This window comes from Dipodomys merriami, unplaced genomic scaffold (assembly GCF_024711535.1).
Source record: "Dipodomys merriami isolate MVZ:Mamm:240054 unplaced genomic scaffold, mDipMer1.0.p SCAF_12, whole genome shotgun sequence".
Taxonomy (NCBI): domain Eukaryota; kingdom Metazoa; phylum Chordata; class Mammalia; order Rodentia; family Heteromyidae; genus Dipodomys; species Dipodomys merriami.
In genome coordinates, this window is record NW_027202493.1 from 29704136 (window position 1) to 29726872 (window position 22737).

The following is a 22737-nucleotide window of genomic DNA, read 5'->3' on the forward strand; positions in this document are numbered from 1 at the left end:
CCATAAACATAGTTGTGCTAGTCTTGTTTGTGATCATTTGGGTAAATGCCCAAAAGTGGGATTGCTGGGTCATAGGGGAGCTCTATGTGGAGTCTTTTGAGGAACCTCCATACTGCTTTCCAAAGTGGTTGAACAAGTTTACACTCCCACCAACAATGAAGTACACTGTCAGAATTTTTAACCTTAAAATTGTATACTGTAAAGTTGAATAAACAGAAAAAGCTTAGAAAAAGATCTTTTTCTCCCCACCCCCCTCCCAAGTGTAGCTTACATAACTTTGCTCTTTCCTTGAAAGGGAGGTAATACTCTGCTACATCATTCTCAGATCTTGGAGTCTCAGCCAAACCCCAAACAGAATGAGCCCCATTTAATAGCTTCCTATACTAAACAAGCAAAATTTGGGCAACTAATCCTCAAGGATAAATGCAAGAGAAATATTGGTCAATACTAACTCCAGGGCTGGAATATTGGCAAACAGGACTGTCACTGAATGAATGTAGGATAATGTATTCTGATCTCGACTCCTGACTATTAGAGTAAAGAGAAAGAGAACATTTAATGTCAAGGGATGGTATGCAAGAAAAGGAAGTGTTTCTCTCTCTCTCTCTTACTCTCTCTCTCTCTCTCTCTCTCTCTCTCTCTCTCTCTCTCTCTCTCTCTCTCTCTCTCTCTCTCTCTCTCTCTCTCTCTCTCTCCCCACCCGTCTCTAATTCTCAATCTTTTATTAGTTCTCACTCTCTCATTCTTACTCTTTCATTAGTTGCACAAAGGGGCTCCAACATGTGACTGAGTCACTATTTTGTTGTTGTTGTCTGTCATGGCCCTGAACTCTGGGCCTGGGCGCTGTCCCTCAGCTATTCAGCTCAAGGCTAGTGCTCTACCACTTGAGCCACAGCACCACTTCCAGCTTTTTCTGCTTATGTGGAGTTGAGGAATCGAACCCAGGGCCTCATGCCGGCAAGGCAAACACACTACCACTGAGCCACCTTCCCAGCCCCTGAGTCACTCTTTTTATAGGCTGGCCAGATTTCTAAAAGTTGGAGGCTGTATGTATGAATTGGTAGCGCCCCTTCCTAAGGTGTGTGCTATTTTTTTGAGCTGTCAGGGAAGCATAATTGCTCTCAGAATACTGAGTCAGAGTGTGTAGCTGAATGTACCTGCTAATATAAGCAATGAGATATAAGGTAATTTTTTCAACAAGAAACAACAGAATTCTAGGAATAAAGTAAGAGATGCAGCAAACTGGCAGTTGGTAATAGAAATGTCCAATCTTCATGAATCTCAGAAGGTAAAACAATGTGATATATATAATATATAATAGAAAAAAATCCACAAACAAATGCACACAGTAATTTAGCATATGATAAAGATCTAATTACAAGTTAGTGAATAAAGATTAATTATTATTTTTTCTAGAATCAACATTATCAATCTAAGCTTTTCCCTGCTCCTAGGTTATCTATTATCATTAGAAAAGGCTTTCCCAATCTAAAGTTATTAAGAAAAAAAAAAGACTACTCAGGCACTAGTGACTAACTCCTGTAATCCTAACTAGTTAGGAGTCTGAGATCTGAGGATTGTGGCTCAAAGCTATCCTAAGCAGGAAAGTTCATGAGACTCATTCATCTCCAATTAACCACTCAATAATTGGAAGTGGTGCTGTAGATCAGAGAGGTAGAGTGCTAGTCTTGAACAAAAGTCCTCAGGGTCAGTGCACAGGCAGTGAGTTCAAGTCCCATGACCTACCAAAAAAACCCTAAAAGCAAAGACTAGCTACAGTTTCTGTGTATTCTGTTTCCTCAAAATAGGAATTTTTAAAGAACAATTAGCTAGTTATAATTAATATTCCATATCTGACACTCGGACAAATTCTGAATGGAACAAAGATTTGAATTCTGAAACAAGACCTTAAAATTGTTACAAGAAAACATCATCCAATGCTTTTGTGTCTTACTTAATATAACATGAAATTCAGAAGTTGTTAAAGTAAGAACAATCATTTTGACAACATAAAAATTAAGAACTACTCTTTGGAAACATGCACCATAAACAAACTCAAAAAACTTAGTGGAGGTGAAGGGAGGGAGACTGTAACTGAAATCAACAAAAGCTAATTGTCTAATATACAAATTGCTCCAGAAGCTGAGATAAAATAGAGCAATAATTGCCCCAAACAGCTAAATTATTTACAAATAAATACATAAGCACCCACAAGCAGAGCAAAAACAAGCAAAACTTTGACAACATTCAGTCTAATGTGAGAATTCTTTTTTATATAATTTACTGGCAAAAAACCTATAGGTTGATAGAACTTTGCTGGTGGAACTTTAGGGAAACTACTTCCATCGTTTATAAACAAGGCTCCAAAATGGAAACATTTCTCAAAGGAAGGAGGTATTTATATTTCATATTCACCCCAATGCATCTAGACTTTCTTAGCAATCCCTCTACAACAAAGTAATTCTGCAAGTGCATGTAGGAATTCAAGAAACAACTTATATGCAATATTCATAACTGTAAGATTGAAAACTCAAGGCTATAAACCATTCAAGCATCCAACACTAGACATTTGGTCACAAAAATCCTGCTATATCTACATTATACCACCCTAGAAAGTTTTATGAAGAAATCATAAAGGTCTTTGGTTGTATTGGTGATTTCTCCAAGGACTTTATTTTTCATTAAAAGAAAAAATTAACTGTACCATGCTGGTACTAAGTTATCTTTAGTGAAAGAGGGAAAAGAAAAATGTATATTCATACTTGCTTATATATTTGTAAATATTTAAAATATGCAAAGTACCTGCTGATATATAAAGGAAGTATGGAGACAGAGGTAGAGTCCTCTCTCTCTGCATGTGTTTGTATTATTTGGGGTTTTGAGCCTTGTAAATATACTTCTTCAAAACCAAAATTACATTTTTATGTAATTTATAACATAGTATACAATAACTTTAACATTCTCAGTGTGAAAGATTTCTCTAGAACTCTGAATAAATATGTAAGTAAACTTCTCCATTTCTCTCTTAACATGTGGTCAATAAAAATCTCATCCAGACTGATTATTTTTTATTTTGGTCAGTCATGGGGCTTGAACTCATGGCCTGGCCATGAGTGAATATTTTTTTAATTTGGGAGTGATTTTTTTTTAGCTTATAGCTATTTAATTCTTTTTCTCTCTCCTTCTGGGAGATTCTCAGGTATTCACAACATTATTTCACTTAAACCAGATTCTGATACATAAATACAACTTAAATATGTGAATGATTCCCAAGTGGGTTATACATTGCTGGGAGAAAAATTAAGAGATCTAAACAAAGAGAGTTGGCTCCACATTATGGAATTTATAGCTAAGATGTATGTTCTTTTAAACTTCACACTCCCTACTATTTATCATCTCCTCCTCAAAACCCCCAAAGATCTCTTTCATTAAAAAGGCAATAAAAAATGTAAGAAAAGCTCCTAAAATAGCTCTCATGTCTTTCTTTTGACCAGCTTTCCCAAAGATGTATAAACTAAGAATGGCGTAAGATAAATGCTTTCTACTGGAAGTTCACATACAAAAATCCAACGCATTAATCAAATATAGAGGGAATCTCTAACTCGGGATGACTTATAAGCAACAACAGGTAAAATCATCTACCAGGCAACCCTTTTTTTCACTTTCTTTTGGAGGAAATACAGGAGAAATTTTATCTAAGAGCCTGTATAATTCAATAAACTTATATGATATTCTAGTTTTCCCCCCAAAGTTAATGTGAATAGTTTTGCATTTGAGGGAGAATTTAAAAATAGGCAGAAATGAACCCTAAGATATGTATTCAAATGTTTTTTCTTTAATGCAATTATTTCTAACATATATATATATATATATATGATAATTTCTATGTTGCTTTGTATGTCCCTCCCCCACGGTATAACCCCTGCTTTCACTGTATTTGATGTCGGTATAATTTGTGGAGGGGAAGGGGAAAAACAAGTCGTTTAAATAAGGATACAGGTGGACCTGTTGCAACAATGAGAAGTACAAGTTGTCATGTCAAAAACGAACTTTACAACTTTGGTGGGGGAGGGGGGTGGGAGGATTGGGGGGGGAGGAGGATGGGAAGGGATGGGAAGGGGAAACAAAGGAGGAGGCTACAATGCTTGCTAAGAAATGTACTTATTATCTTGCCCATGTAATTGTAACCCCTCTGTACAGTATTTTCACAATAAAAAATAAATAAAAATTAAAAAAAAATAGGCAGAGTACTGTCTATCTCCCTTCTAACACTAAACTACCATTGTGCTAGTTTGTGTGGATTCTATTGAACTGATGAATGTTAGTTGTGGTTAATAGATGTATTAAAAGGTTTTGAAGTTTTAATAGTATCATCCTTTTGATACAGGTGGACCTGTTGCAACAATGAGAAGTACAAGTTGTCATGTCCAAAACGAGCTTTACAACGTCGGTGGGGGCGGGGGAAGGGGGGGAAGGAGAAGGATTGGGATTGGGGGGGAGGGGGGAGGCTGGGAAGGGATGTGAAGGGTAAACAAAAGGAGGAGTCTGCAATGCTTGGTAAGAAGGAGGAGGCTGCAATGCTTGGTAAGAAATGTATGCATTATCCTGCCCATGTAATTGTAGCCCCTCTGTACAGTATGTTCTCAAATAAAATAAAATACAATTAAAAAAAAAAAGAAATGTACGCATTATCCTGCCCATGTAATTGTAACTCCTCTGTACAGTATGTTCACAAATAAAATAAAATAAAATTTAAAAAAATAGTATCATCCTTTTAATTGTATAGTTGCATTGGGTTCTTTCAGGTTGACATAATGCTCTGTAAATGAGCAAATCCCTAAAGAGCTGCTCAGTTAATGGTTCCATACTATGAGTTCATGGGTCGCATAGTGCTGCTTAATGGACTAGGTGTTTTCACGCCCACAGTCGTCCATTTCCAGCTGAAGGCTTTTGACTTCACGTCCATTTCTCTACATGGCTGCACAGGCTCATAGATCCTACTTATCATGCATCCATGGGAACTGTTGTTGTTTTTTTATCAATGAATATAAAAAGAGAAGTATTTATTCAACTAGTGATTTTAGTGCACCTTTGGAGCTATATTTCTTCATAATCCTATAATTTAAAAAATTAAAGTGAAGGACATTGTTTCAAAGATGGACTATACAGTCATTACACAGTGGCATGATTCTGCCTAGCTTTTAGAATTGTACCGTCTTCCCCCCCTTGGTGGTACTGATGATTGAACTCAGGGCCTACAGCTTGCTGAGCAGGTGTTCTATCACTTGAACCAGTCCTCCTACTCAGCTTTACTGCTTCAACTATGTTTTGGGAGACAGTTTCAGGCTATTTCTTTAGATGGCCTTGGTCAGTAGTTCTATGTATGCCTCTTGGGTAGCTGGGATTACAGATATGTACTACCATGCTCAGTTTGTTTATTGAGATGAGGTTTTGCTAACTTTTTGGTCTAGCCTGTCCTTGAACCATGAACCTCTTTCTCTCTGTTTTCCCAGATGGGATTACAGGGATTAGCCACCATACTCAATTGCCAAGTATTATTTCCCCATTCCACTTCCAACCCTGTCCTAACCAGATTGTTCTACATACTCTATCTTGATCTTACTGTGAGCAAACTGAAGCTTTCCATGTCTCCCACAGTGCCCTTGTTCTGGAACACTCTTTCCTCTCCATTCATCTGTCTTACCTTCCTGCCAAGCCTTTCTCTGAGCTTTCAAGGTCTCACCAAATCTCTTCCATGCTCTTCTTTTTAGTAATAGTAGTAGTGGTGGTAGTAGTAGTAGTAATAGTAACAATAATGCTATTTACTATGTCTTGTGCCAATCAAATTTGTAAAACATTTCTGCTAAGTTGGTCCTTTATCAGAGAAGAGTGGATATCAAATATAACGGAAACTAAGAGTGAAAATAGGAGCAGGTCTTATATGTTTCTTAAAAATGATATATATGTGTTTTGCTTTTGTTTTCCTTTTTGTCAGTTGTGGGGCTTGAACTCATGGCCTGGGCACTGTCCCTGAGCTTTTGTGCTCAAGGCTAGTGCATTCTACTACTTTCAGCCATAGCTCCACTTGTTTTTAAATGGAAGCTGATCTTTTGTGTATGTGTGTGTGTGTGTGTGTGTGTGTGTGTGTGTGTGTGTTGATTTCAGAGGTCAGCCATTCAGGTACTTATGTGCAAAACTCAGATATAAATTATGTGAAACATCCACAGAAGAAATTAGAAAGGCATAACTATATTCCATATAGGTTTTCATATGGAAGTTTATATGAGTAACAATGAATGAATACCCCTTTCCCTAGGGAAGCATGGGCCCTTGCTTTGAAAAAGGAGAATTAAAAAAGACCAAGGGATAAAGGAAGGGAGGAAAAGAGTAAAGGTAGGGACAGAGAGAGAGAAATAAGGAAGGAAGGAAAAAGAAAGAAAGAAAACAAGGACACAAGAAAGAAAAGAAGGAAGAAAGGTCTATTTTTAGTGGCTTCAATTTCTCTCTTGAAGAGTATTTTCTGATACAAAGTTTCTCCCAATTCAACTGCAAGATTCCAATTCCCCCAGGTACAACTACCTAAAGCTGACAATCACTAGATGCTGAGATTGTGCGAAAAAGTAATACTTCCAACTATGTGCTACTCCATAAAAGAGTTAGAGAAAGCCCCCACAAATGAAAAGGTGGTACAAGAGTATTATACAAATGCTAATATGAGCAAGTGTGAGTGGTTTAGTCCTAGCTCCTCAGGAGGCTGAGATCGGAGGGTCATGGTTCAAAGCCAGCCGGAGCAAGAAAGTTCATGAGACCAAAAAAAAAAAAAATCTGGAAATCAAGCTGTGGCTCAAATGGTAGAATGCCAGCGTTGAGCAAATAAAGCTCAGGGACACCCCCTCAGCCCTGAGTTCAAGTCTCAGGACTGGCACCACATTGTTTTTAAAGCTAATATGAAGTCAGGAAAGAACCACATCTTTAAAACAATACTTTGTGTCATAGTTGTATAACTTGCTTCCAGGTATACCGAGTTTAAACACCAATGATATCCAATTATAAATGAAGAAAATAACTAGTGAATAATCCAGATAAATTAAAATGTAATGTTGGAATATAAGTGAAGTACTCCTTGTTTAGAACATAAAGTATAGGAGCTTTATGAATAGAAAAGTGGTTCTTTACTTTCTCACTAAATCTATGTTGTCAAAATGTTAAGAACTAGATTTGTCATGTCCAAATAACTGGCTTTAGCTGTATTACTTTTAAGATAAATTGCATTCCATTTAGAGTTGTAAATGCTTTAATTGGGCAAGTATTGCACTAAAATTTTGATATGCAATTTCTCATATATCCAGTGTAACATTGCTTTATGTAAAATGGGATTTAAATCCTGCAATCAATTCTACTCCTGCTTTAATTAAAATCTAAAATCCTTATCAGAGCTTGCCAAGTTTTCCATTATCAAAGGTCTGTCTGTCACAATCCTTGGTCCCAGAGGATTCTTTTAGGTTTTGTTTCCTCTATTGCATCCTTTATCTCCCTTCCAGAATATGTTTTCCACGTTTGACTCTTTGCATCTCATTTAGTGAGGACTGAGACTATCACTGTCATAGTCGCTGCCATGTCTTAGAGCCTGGCATGTGGTAGATACTCAGATAAGACTGAACAAATTAGGCAATATTGTTCTTCCTATTGGAAGGCGCTCTTCTGAAGTAGATCTTGTGTGCTAGGTATGGTCTAAATATTGACTCATAGTACTGACCTAGTACATGCTCTAGTTAGACTCAAGTGCATCGATTTTGGGTGAAACTTATACTAGGTTTTTGGTAAGGACTCCTGAGAAATGTTTTTCCCTGGGGACTTCCTCTTGTCAAGAAGTATATATATATATATATATATATATATATATATATATATATATATATACACATATATACATATATACACACATATATACATATATACATACATACACACACATATATATATAAACATATATATATATATATATATATATATATATATATATGTTTATAAAAAACCAAACCAAAAACCCCAAGACCAAAATGATTGCAAGGCCCATGTTCAGGCTAGAAGTGCAGCTCAGTGATAAGAGTGCCTGCCTGGCAAATGTAAAATCCTGAGTTCAAACCCCAGTAGCATCAAACAGCAACAGTAAATGGATAACAATAAAATCCATATTACCTACTGTTGAAACACATTGCTCCATTGCTCCTCTTTGTACAATGAATACACAAAAACTTACATGAGCATATTCTTATAAAATTTAAGAATATCAAGGGATACTACTCTACAAACCTTGTACCTAATTTCATCTCCTAAATCCTCATAGGTATATATGCATATGAGTCTGTATGTATGAAGACAGAGAAATACCTAACATATGAGAATAACATACTTACATTTTCAGAGAACATTCGTACAGACTGAAATATTGTCCAACACATATATCTAAAAACCAGAGATTTGAGATGGTCCTTTGGTTTCTCTGGTAAATATTTTATGATTTAGAGTTTTCCATTTCTGCAAAGATTTAGCTTAGGAAACGATATGGTAATTAAATTATTTCTTCAAAATGTCAGTGAAGAGTCAGATAATTTATGCCCAATTGGACCACTGAATATGATAGTGTTGGACTGACATCTTGCTTCTTAAATCAACATAAATCTGTTGATGACAAGCATCGTATTTTAAATGTATTGTAAGGCACAAAGCATTTCCCAAATATGATCTCATTTGGTTTTGTCCTGACATATTGACATTTTTATATTTTTCTCCATATATATGTATATTCATGCACATATATGTATTAGATATACACATTCTTCTCAACTCGAGGTAAAACAAAATATTTGTATAGAAATATTCTCACATAAGAAATAAAAAATACACTGGGACATGATAAATTATACAGATTTCTAGGCATTCACACAGTGAGACCAAAAAAAGGATATTCTTAGGAAAGAAACACAAAGGCACAATACCCATCTGATCATATAAAAATATTTACAGAGCTAGCCGGGTGCCTGTAATCCTAGCTACTCAAGAGGCTGAGAGCTGAAGATCGCGGTTCAAAGCCAGCCCAGGCAGGAAAGTCCGTGAGACTCTTATCTCCAATAAAACTACTAGAAAACCGGAAGTAGCATTGTGGCTCAAGCGGTAGAGCACTCTCCTTGAGCTGAAGAGCATGGGGACAGCACCCAAGCCCAGAGTTCAAGCCCCACAACCGACCAAAAAATAAATAAATAAAAAACAAACAAAAAAAAATATTTATAGAGATGGACTTCAGTAAACAAGGTTTTTTCCCTTTGTTGCTATTTTTGTTTTCTTTTCTTTTTGTCTCATTTGTTCATTTATCTGTCATTAGGAGGGTAAGGGGAGGCACAGAAATGGAGGGACAAGGGATAAACAAATGCATCAGTGGTACTCACTAGATATTATGTTAAAAATGAACTATACAACTTGTGGCTGGTGACAGGAGGGGAAAACTGGGAGAGAATGAGGGAAGGGGTGATATTGTTCAACAAGAAATGTATTCTTTTATCTGACTTATATAAGTATAACCCTTCTAGACATCACCTTTAAAATAACAATGAGATGCATAAAAAATAAAATTACAAAGTATTCTTTCTCTTTTTTTGGAAGAAAAGATACACATCAGATATCATTTTTGTTTGTTTTGATTTTTCTCCTTGGCATGAGAGATTTGAGTTATCTTTATTCAGTGATTACCTTCATAAAGGTTTCATGATTCCCCTCTATTTTTCAGCAGGAAAGAATTATAGCATTTATTTATTTTTAATAAGTTTTTTTGTGAAAATACTGTACAGAGGAGTTACAATTACATGAGCAAGGTAATAAGTATATTTCTTATCAAGCATTGTTGCTTTCTCCTTTGTTTTTACCCTACCATCCCTGCCTTCCCATAATTATAACATTTAGAAATAAATGTTTCTTTTTTTTCCCTATAGTCTAAATAATATGTCCTCCTGTTCCAGCTCTTACCTAGAAAGACACTTCTAAATGCAATGTCAGTATTTGTGTCTGATGGTACAGGAAAGAAGTATACAATGTAACAATGCTGATGCTCTGGTTGTCTATTACCACACAAGGAGACACCTTCTGGCCTAGGACCATCCTCCACTACACTTATCAATTATCACAATAGGATGGATGTTCAGAAACCTAATTTTAAAAGTAAAGACCATGCTAAAGGCAACTTCATAAAATTACATTGTGATTTCAAGAACCCAAGATCTGACATCAAGCACCAAAGAATAAACAATCTGTGACAAAACTTACATTGATCATTAACAGAAAAGGTACTCATTGGCAAAAAAGTAAAAGGTCCCTCCTCAACAGAGGTGCAAACATTTTTAAAGTTTCTTATGATACCTAGTATATTATTTGAAAGCAAACTGGAAGTGCAGGAGGTTTATAATTCGGAGTCTCAAACAAATAGAGATCTGACATTGCAGCATTAATTAAACAATCTAGTTTTCCTCCCAATAGTTTCTTTATAGATTCCCAGTATTCCTTAATACCAATGGAAATCAACTCATTCATTCATTCCAATTGTTATTTTTTGGGGGGTAATTATAGTTCTACCTTCATTTTCCATCCATTGATATAACATACGAATTTTCACAGAGATGTTCTTTTCTTTTCTCAGCATTATATGCTTAAAGAACTTTAGGGAACAGTCCCATTGCAAGGGAGAAAATATTAGGGATTTGGAAATTGAAGTTTGTTTTCCCTCTTGTCTAATGAGTCCTTTTTTTTGTAATTATTTAAGGGAAGCAAAGACCATTAGAGAAAGCTATTAGCTCCCACAGCCCTCAGATTATACTGATATAGCTGACGGGAGAGTTAAGCTAAATTGCATTCTCAAAATGATTCTGGGAACATACCACTTCCAGTAATGGTCCTATCTAACCAGACCTAAAAGCAGAGAAGGCAAAGATGCACTTAAAGGCAATTATCCATCAACGTTGGAAAATATGGTTAGTAGATTAAGAGAGTTGAGTATGTGCAATCTATCTTGATTGCAACCAAACAGTTGATACAGCATTATTCAATTTACTAGCTAAATTAACTTAAATTTGTTTAGGCAGAAGTATAGTCAAATGAACTACCAGCTATCCAGAGGGTCATAAATAATAGATAACAATAAACACATTTGTTTTACATAATTTTAATTTGGTTATTTCTTCTCCCTCCAGAACTCTTTCAGATCAGAATATGGCAGTTACTATAATATATGCTACCGCCCAGTTATCTTTTCCTAAGATATTTTAGGAATCCCATCTGTTCCATAAAGTTGCAAGGACCAATAAGAGTACCATCAACAACTCCTATTATTCAAGGCTTATTTTATTTATCCATTGACAGTTTTCAACTCCTCTCTGATATTTCTGTTTGAGGTCTGGACTTTCTCTCAGTGTAAGGTATGATGGGCAGAGGTACAGATGAGTGGAACTAGCCCTTGCTCCCATGCATAAGAGTTCTTACCCATGGCTTCTCTTGGCACTTTGGCAGAGATTAAGACAGAGAAGTCCGTTGAGGCCCACTTTTTCCTCTTCTCATTTGTGCACATGAGCTCACCCAGCCCAAGGTATGAAGAGTATATACCTACTCTTATTTAAATTACCAGGTGAAAGTATAGCACATTTAAGGATGGCCTGACCTTATGCAACAACAAGAAAGCATGAACCAATAAACACTTTCCTTTATAGATTCATTTTGCAATGACTACTATTTTTGAGACTAGGTCTTGCCTTATAGGCCTATCTTCACTTGAACCTTTGATTCTCCTGTCTCAGCGGTCCTGAGTGCTGGGATTACAGCAGGAACCACTATGTTCTGCTCCATTTCCTTAGTTTTCAAAGGTCCAGACTACTTTGAGGTCTACACGAAATCATGATACTATTTTCTAGGGCTATCATTTTCAGCTTGGTGGTGATGGTTACAGAGGGTGCAGACATCTCAAAGGACCCTTTGTACCTTTGGAACATCCTTTGGAGCTGACACAGTTCTAAAAAAGATTGAAAGCAGTATTTATTGTATGGGAAAGAAAACATTTTTTTCATAATATAAACTCTAGGAAGAAAAATTGGAAAAAAAACAGTCATGTTGAAAACATAAAAACCAGAGTGATCCTCAACAAAGTTTCTTTCATAGTGGGTGGGGTAAGGAAGTAGGAACAAGAGAGGGGAAAATGGTGGAAACAGGAGAGTGGGGGGGGGGGCGGAGGCATCTGTGAGCTGGGCGGCAGTCATAGGTGGTGTGGCTTGAGTCCTCTCTCTGCTGAGGAGACAAGCAGGCATGTGGCCTAGCTTATGTTATACCTCCTTCACACTGTCTGTTTTTGAGTTATCAAACTATATACCTCAGGATAGCCTTAGGATCTTTCCATCTCAGCCTCCCAAAGGCTGGGATTACAGCTCTGTGTCCACATACACACTCAGAGTCCTTTACTTTATGTTTATGTCGCATAAGTGGCTATCTTGGGAAACTAATACCATGACATTCTTACCTACATTTTTGAATGCTGGGATTCCCACATTAAAGGTTTACATTCTGAATATACTCTCTTCTTTTCCAAGTTAGTGGAAATGGCCTATGACACAAGACAGAGGAAGAAACAACTGGTTCTGTGATTCCTTTCAGATAGGGAGAAGATTAAAAATTAATTGAGTCAGGAAGCTTCAGAGATAGAAGCGATCATAATTACATTCAAATATACAAATATGCAAGGAAGAATATGTACACCACTAAAGAGAAATTTAATTTACTCAGTAATCACTGATATGGTATCAGGCAAAGTATTTAATCTTTCTATTTTCCTTCATCTGTAAAGAAGAAGAAAATAAGAGCAATTCAGTAAAGTTTCATGAAAATAAAATTTTACATGTAGTATGTTCAATTTAATGAGTACAGATAATATGTAACCTTGAAATAACTATTGTTCTTATTAGATCTTATTTCTTTAGACTTAAGTTAAACAATGAGAACAGAATAAATTATTCCATTTCCTATTATAAGAAAAGCAACAGATGAAGAAAAATTCATACTTTTAATTGGTACTAAACCTTAAGAGGAGTTTATATCTTTAAAAAGAAACAATGATCATAGTATTGAAAATGGCAGTTTTTCAAAACATACATAAAACTTTTTATAAGAGCATTTAACAAGGAGCTGAAGTTAAAGTGAGTGTGTTGTTTTCTAGGAACACACATCTTATAGAAAGAAAGCCTGGAGAATTCTGAGGGAAGATTAATACATATTTTAATTGTTGTATGTCTCTGATTATCAATTGGTTCAGTGGGCTGTGTTTATGTGTATTTCTTATTTTTAAAATTCTTTTCTGTTTTGATTTTATAAGACATACTTAATTTATCAAGAGGGTTCAATAGCTATGTGCATATACAATAATGCTTATGGAAATGAACTCCAAAAAATGGAAGTCAATGAAGGAGGTTTTTTATTATGCTGTTTGTGGTTCTTTTTTTTTTTCCTGTCTTGCTTTCTTCTTTCCTTTTTTCTTTGATTTATTCCTTTCTGTCACTGTTTTGTTTTTTTATTTTTGTACCCTTTGTCTTGTATATAAGTTTATCTGATTTGGGGAGGGGAAGGAGAAGCACAAAAACAGTGGGACACAGGGTGAACTAATTCAGCAGTGACACTCACTAGACACTTATTGGAAATGAACTATACAACTTTCATTGGGGAAGGAAATTGGGAGGGGAAAAACGGGGAGAGAATGAGAAGAGGTGACACTGTTCAAAAGGAAATGTGCTTATTACCTGAATCATGTAACCCCTCTGTACATCACCTTTACAATAAAATTTTTAAAAATCTGAAAGCAAATGAGTATAAAAATAATAAAGTTAATTGTGCTACTCTTCATAATCAGGTTGTTTTTTTTAGTACATTTTATTACCTTGATCTATGCTGCTTTTATTTTTATTGCTGCATTTGAACTTCAGCATAAACATCAATTCATTCATTGTGTGTGTGTGTGCGTGCGTGCGCGTGCTTGGGCTTGTGTGCATGTGGGCATGGGCACATGCGTGTGCCAGGCCTACGTCTTGAACTCAGGGATTAGTCACTATCTGTGGCGTGTATTGCTCAGGGCTAGTGCTATACCATTTGAGCTGCAACTCCATTTCTGGATTCTTGGTGCTTAATTAGAGCTAAAAGTTTCACGGACTTTGCTGCTTGGTCTGGCCTCAAATCATTACTCAGCTTCCTGAGTAGCTAGGATTAAAGGCATGAGACTCCAGCACGCCAGTAAACTCACTCAGCTTTTAACATATGTTATCAGTTTTTGGTTTTGTTTCTGTTTTAGCTTTGTAGTTAAATTGTTTTATGTTTAATATTTCCTCCTTTTCACAATGCAAATTATTAAAAATGTGTCTTATGTTTAGACTAACTCTCCATTAGCAATTTTAATTTTTCCTTCTTGAATTCTGTGATTTATATCTTGAGTTTCATAATCATCTGAGAGAAGATCACAGAAAATATCAATCATACACAAAACCCACACCATCAAACAAGATGTTTAGACCATTTTTGTAAGTTTCCCTGTAGGTTTCTATTCAGGTCTTCAACCAATTTCTAATCACTTTAAAAAATCAGAGGCAACAATGCTTGGTAATTGTTATTGATAAATTGATAAATGCCCATGTAATTGTAGCCCCTCTGTATGGTATTTTCACAATAATAATTTTTTAAAAAACGAAACCTTAACTTAGAAGACTCAGGGATCTGTACATTTAGCCTCCACTAGGCAATTCAATTTCTTTATGCAAGTACTACACTTTTCTAGCACTACAATTTTGTGTACTAACCAATCTTAGTGATTACTTACTTTGATGTCTGTTTTGAAGTTTTAGGTCTAACACAGAAACCAGTAGTTTTTGCAAACCATATCAGTGTGTTATAAACAAGAACATCCTGACATGAATCTTTCTCCTCCAGAACTAGAAACACCAGCAATACTCCAAAGAAGAAGTTGGATGGGATGGGGGTAGCAGTTGACATTCCAAGATATGAAATCAGTTGCAGGAACAGCTGAGCCTGGGAAGAGCTGAGCTGTGGCTCATGTAGGGATTACAGCTTCTCTGATTTGCTCATTTTTGCATAAGAAGATGGAGGGCTGCTTCAGAATCACCAGACCTGATAACTCTACTCCTCACAGGAAGACTGCCACAAGATTCTGACCAGGCCACCAGTCACATGGAAAAGGGTATAGACTTTAAGACAAGAGATTAAGAAATACAGACATCAAACAGCACTGAAGTAAAAATGGATCAAAGAGGATCCACCCACAATTGGATGAACTTTTTCTTCTGCAGGAATGAATTACAGTAAAAGTGTGTGTGTGTGGGGGGGGGAAGCCCATCACTACTCCCATGGGGATTTAGTCACGCATTCATTCGTTCACTAATTTTCAGTGCTGGGGACTGAAGCCAGGTCTTAGCCATTGAACTACACTCTCAGCCCTCCATGAAGATTATCAGGCAATTCTGTAATAGAAAGATGATGGAGACACTGCTATTGAGGCATAAAGGAAGTACACTGCAAAAGAGGGGAAAAAACAGGCTAAAGAAAGTTGAACTAAAAATTGAGTTTTGAAAAAAATTGAGTTCTGTGTTCTCAATAATGAAACATAATGACTGAAAATAGAAAGTTAAAATAGTGAGAGAATTCAACATTTGTTGAATTAGGACTCGTTGAGTTCTAACTAGCCCAAAGTGAAGTTTGCTGATGAGATGGATCCTGGAATAGCTCAATGGTACAGTCTAGGATGGAAGTCAACTTCAAAGATGACTGGGCTGAGCCCAGTGCAGCCACTTTCTGCGCTTGACTCTGTTCCTATTGACACATAGATGCTCCAGTCTGCATTCATTTGATAGATTAGTCCACATTGTGTTGAAAAGGCTACCAGAACATAAGCTCTGCAGCACAGGTGAATACACTTAGGGAGAGGCTGCCTTCTCTTTCTCTGTGCCTTTCTTAATGTCAAGGAAAAGGCATTGCCTTTCCCCCACCTCAGAGCTCCTACAGCCCACCAACCCCTGTGAGAACACTCCAAGGAATAATACTTCGTGAAGAAGAGAGTGGGGGAGCACACTACAACAGTGCCCTAAAAAAGACCTGCTATTTTGCACATATGCAATGATAGCTGGATGAAGTAAGGCAAAAAGCTTTGAAGAAATTTTACCATCAATGTCAAATTTACCACCAGTAGGCAACACATAATTAATATTGAGAGAAAAAACACAGTTGTGATAAAAATTCACACTTTATTAGAATAAAAACAAAAGTCAAGAGTATATACATATACATTTTCTTGATCCACTCATCTACTAAAGGGCATCTGGGTTGGTTCCATATCTTAGCTATGGTGAATAATGCTGCAATAAACATAGTTGTGCTGGTAGCTTCAGTATTAGCCTTGTTTGTGGTCATTTGGGTAAATGCCCAAAAGTGGGATTGCTGGGTCATAGGGGAGCTCTATGTACAGTCTTTTGAGGAACCTCCATACTGAGTTCTAGAATGGTTGGACAAGCTTACACTCCCACCAATATTGCAGTAGAGTTCCCTTTTGGCCACATCCCCTCCAGCATCTGTTGTTATTAGAGTTATTGATTATAGCCATTCTAACTGGGGTGAGGTGGTATCTCAATGTTGTTGTGATTTGCATTTATTTTATGGCCAGAGAAGTTATGCATTTCTTCATGTGTCTTTTGGCCATTCTTATTTCCTCTTCAGAGATGTCTCTCTTTAAGTAAACATAAAAAAATTCTTACTTAAGCATTTTGTTATTTCCCTTCCCCTCCCCAAATTAGAAAAATGTATATACAAGATGCAGGGCATCAGAATCAAATACAGTGAAAACAAGGGTTATACCGTAGGGGATACCGTAGGGGAAGAACATACCAAAGAAACAAAAAAAAATCACATAGTACATTATAAATACATTAAAAACCATAGCAAGGAAGAAAAGCCACTTGTGTCGATGTACAAGACACTATGTTAAAAACGAACTTTACAACTAGGGGGTTGGGAGGGAGGAGCTGGGGAGGTGGGGAGGGAAGGGATAGTAGGGGAAATACAAAGGAGGTGGTAACAATGCCCAATAAGAAATGTACTCATAACCTTACTCGTGTAACTGTAATCCCTCTGAACACTATTTTTACAATAAAAATCATATATAAAAAATTTCACAATTATTGTGTCTACTTCAAAATAGGTAAGTTATACTTTCCATGAGTTTTTCTCTGCAAGTTTCTTTGGTTTTCATGTGTCAGAAATGTTTGAGTTGAAAGCTTGGCTCATTTATTTTTGGTCCTTTGCTTCATATTCAAAATATTTCAGGCTATTGACTTGCTTTTATTTTTGCTCAATATTAAACTTGGAAATTTTTTTATTGTGAAAATACTGTATAGAGGGGTTACAATTACATGGACAAGGTAATGAGTACATTTAGAGATTTGAAATCATGGTCTTGAGCCAAGATTTTGATGAGTAATATTCTCATTTGTTCATTTTGTTTGTGTGTGTGTGCTGGTCTAGGGTTTGAACTCAGGGCATGGGTGCTATCCCTGAAGTTTTTATACTCAAATCTAACCCTCTACCACTTGAGCTAAAGTACCACTTCTGGCTTTTGGATGGTTAATTGGAAAGAAGAATATCATGGATTTTCCTGTCCAGTGTGGCTTCAGACCACCATTCTCAGATTTCAGCCTCCTGAGTAGCTAAGATTACGGCATGAGCCACTGATCCTGGCTATTATTTTCTTAACAGTAAGTTGTTTCATGGAAGGACATATTTTAAATATTTTAAAATACTTATTAATATCATAATCTATCTGATAAGCTCCAGACAAAATAGCCTGTATAAAATTCTACTATTTAAATTTAATTTTTACCAAAGTGAATTTCCATTAAGCTAAATGTGGTTTAATAAATGGAGTGTTTTTTTTTAGTTCTCAACATAATGTCATCTTAGCATGAGAAAAAAACAAATCTAGATATATCGTAATGTTTTGTTATTTAAGTTCTCTGAGTTTTGCTTTTATTTTGTTGAATTTTAGAGGAGGTGTTGCTTCTATTAAAATGTACCAAAGACGGAAAAGAGCTCTGTAAATGCTATCTATAACTCTAGCAATTCTGTTTTTCTTTGTAGAACCTGATGCAATTATTTGGCTCATAAAAGTCCCATAATTGTGATGTTTCATGATGAATATTATCTCAATAGAACTATTATGAAGATTAAATAAGACAATGTTTTGCAAAGCTCTTACTCAGTAATTGGAATATGGCAAAAGCTCTATAAATGTTAACTTCCTCAGTTCATAATGTCTGCTTTTATCTTTATTAATTTCCAACTTCTTTATTTTTCTTGCTTCTTAAATTGAATGACTGTTCCATTTGTTTTACATCTTTGATATTTAATAGTAAGATACTTTAAAACTGTGGATTTTCTTTTTTCTATAACCTACAGGTTTTGATAAAGAATATTCTTTTCTCCATAAATGATTTGGGAAAAATTTGTTTGTAGTCTTACTTTTAGTCAAAATATGTGGACACAAATACACATTTTAGAACCTATTGTATTTTTTTCTGCAACCAAGTCAATTTTATAATATCCCATAAGCAGAAGAAAAAAGTGACAATTCTCAGCTTTTACTAAAATTTTCCAATGCTTACTCAATTTTCTCAATTCAGTCTTTATGACAGTTTTCAACTTCTACTCAAATTTTATATCTATTTTTGCAATTCTCAGTTTTTGCATAGTTTATACTGTCTTTATAGATTAACATTTTTTTCTATCTACTCAATTTCTGTGACATGATTATTTAAGTTCTTCTTTTACCGCCATATTGCATTTTAGCCGCTGGTGGGACTCTTGGATTTTAGAGTTCTTTTTGTTTTGTTTTTAGAAAAAAAATGTTAATATTGTTATACTCTGTCCAAAGTTTCCTAGTTGCTGAAATAAAATATCTTACTGTTCTGATCTGTTATTGACAAAGGCAGCCATCTATTTAGAAATTTTAAGATATACGTTCTTTGCTTAGAGGTGAGGAAGCTTTTGTTGAACTGTCTAGTGCTTTTGTGTAGTTAGTGTTTTGTTTATATTGCCTGACCCATAAAAGTCTTTAACAACTCAGCTCACTAAAATACTCTCTTACTTCTCTCTCTATTTCTCCTTCATCTGTTTCTTTGCCTTTTTCTATAATTCTTATTGCAAGAATATTTGATCTTCTTAATATATCTTGTATCTGCTTATTTCTACTTATCTTTTCCCCCTATTACCACTGTCCTTTTCCTCTTCATGTTAAGATTTTTTCTAGTTCCTATCCCATGTTAGCATTTATGTTTTTTATCAACATCCATTCTATTTTACTCTGCTTCTCTTAAATTTTAAACCAATTATTTTTTTCCAGTAAGAACTCTTCATTCTAAGATTTATATTCTTTTTAATAAAAATTTTCCTCTCATATTTTATTTATTTTATTGATTTCTTACTTTATCACCCTTCTACCATAATTTTTTTCTTATATCAGTGGTAGGAGTCTGTTCAAGTTTTTCAACTTCTTTGACATTTTAAATTTATTTTTAAAGTTATATTATTTTCTGGTCAACATCACAGAAACTCAAGCCAACAGATCCCAGGATCAAATCAAGCTTTATCTTTTACACTAAGGATTAATATCCTCTTACCTGAATAGAAGATGAAAGGAAGAAACAATCAAGAGCATACAATATATACAATTTTTCCTTCCTCCTTCTGATTCATAAATACTAAAATTATATTTATAATATTATTGTATAATATTAAAACTCAGACAAGGCTCAAAAGATAATTGGCCTTGCAAGCAAATTTCTCCATGAAAGAAAACTTCTGAATCAATTGTTTCATTGAAGTCTTTTTTTTTCATATATCATTCTGATTGTGTTGGTCAGCTTTCTGTTCATGAATTACCTGAGATAACCAATCTTATAAAGTGGAGAGGTCTATTTTTTCATACAGGTCTGGGGACTAGTCCACAGTTGAATGGCTGCATTGCTTCTGGACAAACCATCATGACCAACAACTCCTGTGGGAGCAAAACTGCTCAGCTCATTATTAGAGAGTAAAAGAAGTGTGAGAAGCTGGAGTCGCACAGTCCCCTTCAAGGGACATATTCTCACTGACCCAGCCTTCCCACGGGTACTATGCACGTGTGCTGACAAAACATTTTCAGAAAGGGTTGCAACAAGCAACCTTATGATTAGATGTCATTATCTTTCCTGCTTCAACAACCCCTTGCCACACTTAGAATAAAATTCAAACTCCTCCTGCAGTCCATAATGCTGTTATTACCTGGTCTGGAAATATTTTAAGCCTTTAAATATGGTAAATATTTCACCTTTTTAATTGTGGCAACTGACCTCCCTTCCTCCCTCGCTCCCTTCTTCCCTTCTTCCCTTCCTTCCTTCCTTCCTTCCTTCCTTCCTTCCTTCCTTCCTTCCTTCCTTCCTTCCTTCCTTCCTTCTTTCTTCCCATCCTGGGGCTTGAACTCATGAACTGGGCACTGTCCTGGAGCTCTTTAGTGCAGAGCTAGCTCTAGCATGCTACCATAGTTCCACTTCCAGCTTTTTGGTGGTTAATTGGGAATGAAAGCCCCATGGACTTTCTTAACAGGGCTGGCTTTGAACTACAGTCCTCAGATTTCAGCCTCATTAGGAGCCAGGATTGCAGGCATGAGCCACCTGTGCCTGGCACCCCTTCCATCTTTGGAACACCAAGCATTCTCCTCCTTGAGCTGTACTACTGAATTCATATGTGTATGCTTCCTCTCTGCCTTCTTTGTCACTGGTCCCATATAACCTCCTTAAAGCAGACTTATTTGAATACCTAAAGCTACTGATTGCACTAATCCACTTACTTTTTTAAAGCATATTTACAATTTCCTACCAAGACCAAGTCTCTCCAGCTGATTTTTTTGTTATTCTTTCTTTATATTTAATCTCTCTAAAACTAAAAACTTCATCTAATCCATCTAATCATCCCCAGCCTTAACCTCAGAATTTTTCTAGTACATGTCAGTATTTAGTGTGCATTAAATGTAATGTGTATTTATTAAAAGGAATATGATGAGTAGTAAGTGATAACACGCACATGTTCATGAACTAATGGCTGGAGGAACGTCTCAAGTGTCTGAATGCTTGTCTGGAAAGCATAAGACCTTGAGTTCAAGTCTCAATACTGCCAGGAAAGTAAATAATAATATGACGTAATTCTTCAATTTGAGAGTTTGCGGCTTAAATTATAGTACTGAGCCTTAGGGAGTGGGGATATGGCTGTAATTGGAAAGCACCTGTCTAGCAATTGAGAGGATTTAGTACCACCGTAAACAACAAAATATGAATCAGGCTTAGACATACTCAGAAATGTACACATTTACAAAAATGGATTCCTTGTGAATAATGGTTCTTTCAGTTTCCCAGAATGTGTCTTTATTTCCTTAGCTAGCCTGTAGATGATTAGGCCACCATGAACATGCCCTAGCAATTTCTTAAGTTTGTGTCAATAATTTACTACAACATATTCTTTCTAGATCATTACAAGGAATCTTATTACCATAAAATATCTATCACATGATATCATTTTTTGTAAATCTTCAGTGCATCCATCACATTTAAAACACATTCATGCCTGGGGCCTCACGCTTATAATTTTAGCTACTCAGGAAGCTAAGATGTGAGGATCATGGATTGAAGCCAGCCCAGGCAGTAAAGTCCATGAGACTCTTATCTACAATTAACTAGCAAAAGCTGGAAGTAGAGGTGTGACTCAAGTGGTAGTGCACCAGCCTCAAGCACAATAGGTAAGGGAGAGTGCCTGGGCCCCAAGTTCAAGCACACACACACACTCAAACACACACACCACACACACACTCAAACACAGACACAAGTCTTAATTAAGGTCTTCCAGGCAATAACCTGGTATTTGCTTAGGAAAGAAATTCTAGGATTCCTCCTACTTACACAAATACCCAAATTATTGGATAACTGCAATTATGCATGTGTGGGAATAGCTAGAGAGGTCTTAGTGAAATAGGCAGTAAAAAGAAGCCTCTGTCTTTAAAAGAAAAATTATACTGGGTTAATCTATAAATTCCATACTATTCTATCCTCTGCTGCAGTATTAATGCAATGGTAGACAATTCATGAAGATTAATTTTTAATATATCTCTTTGCTATTAGAATGACATGAAAGAGCTTCAAAATACATGAAGCAAAAGCAAAAGTGAAAAATATTAAAAATCCTCAAATGAAATTAGATATTTGAACATCCTTTTCATAATTGATAGGAAAAATAAATTTAAAAAATCAGTAGAGAAATAGAAAACCTATTATCTGTGACCTAAACCAAACTGACATTGAACATAACAGCCAACAATGAGAGGATTTATTCTCCTTTTCAAGTGGCCATGTAATACTCACCGAATTAGGTTATATCCTGGCAAATACCCCAAGTCTTAAATTGATCTTAAAAGATCAAACTTTCAAGTGTTACAACCAACACTATACTTAAAAAGAAATCATGAATAATACAATATCTAGAAAGGCCAAAATATTTGTAAACTAGGCAACAACTTCTAGATATTTCATCAGCCAATGGAGAAATCACACATTTTCTGTGATTAGTAAAATCACAACAGGA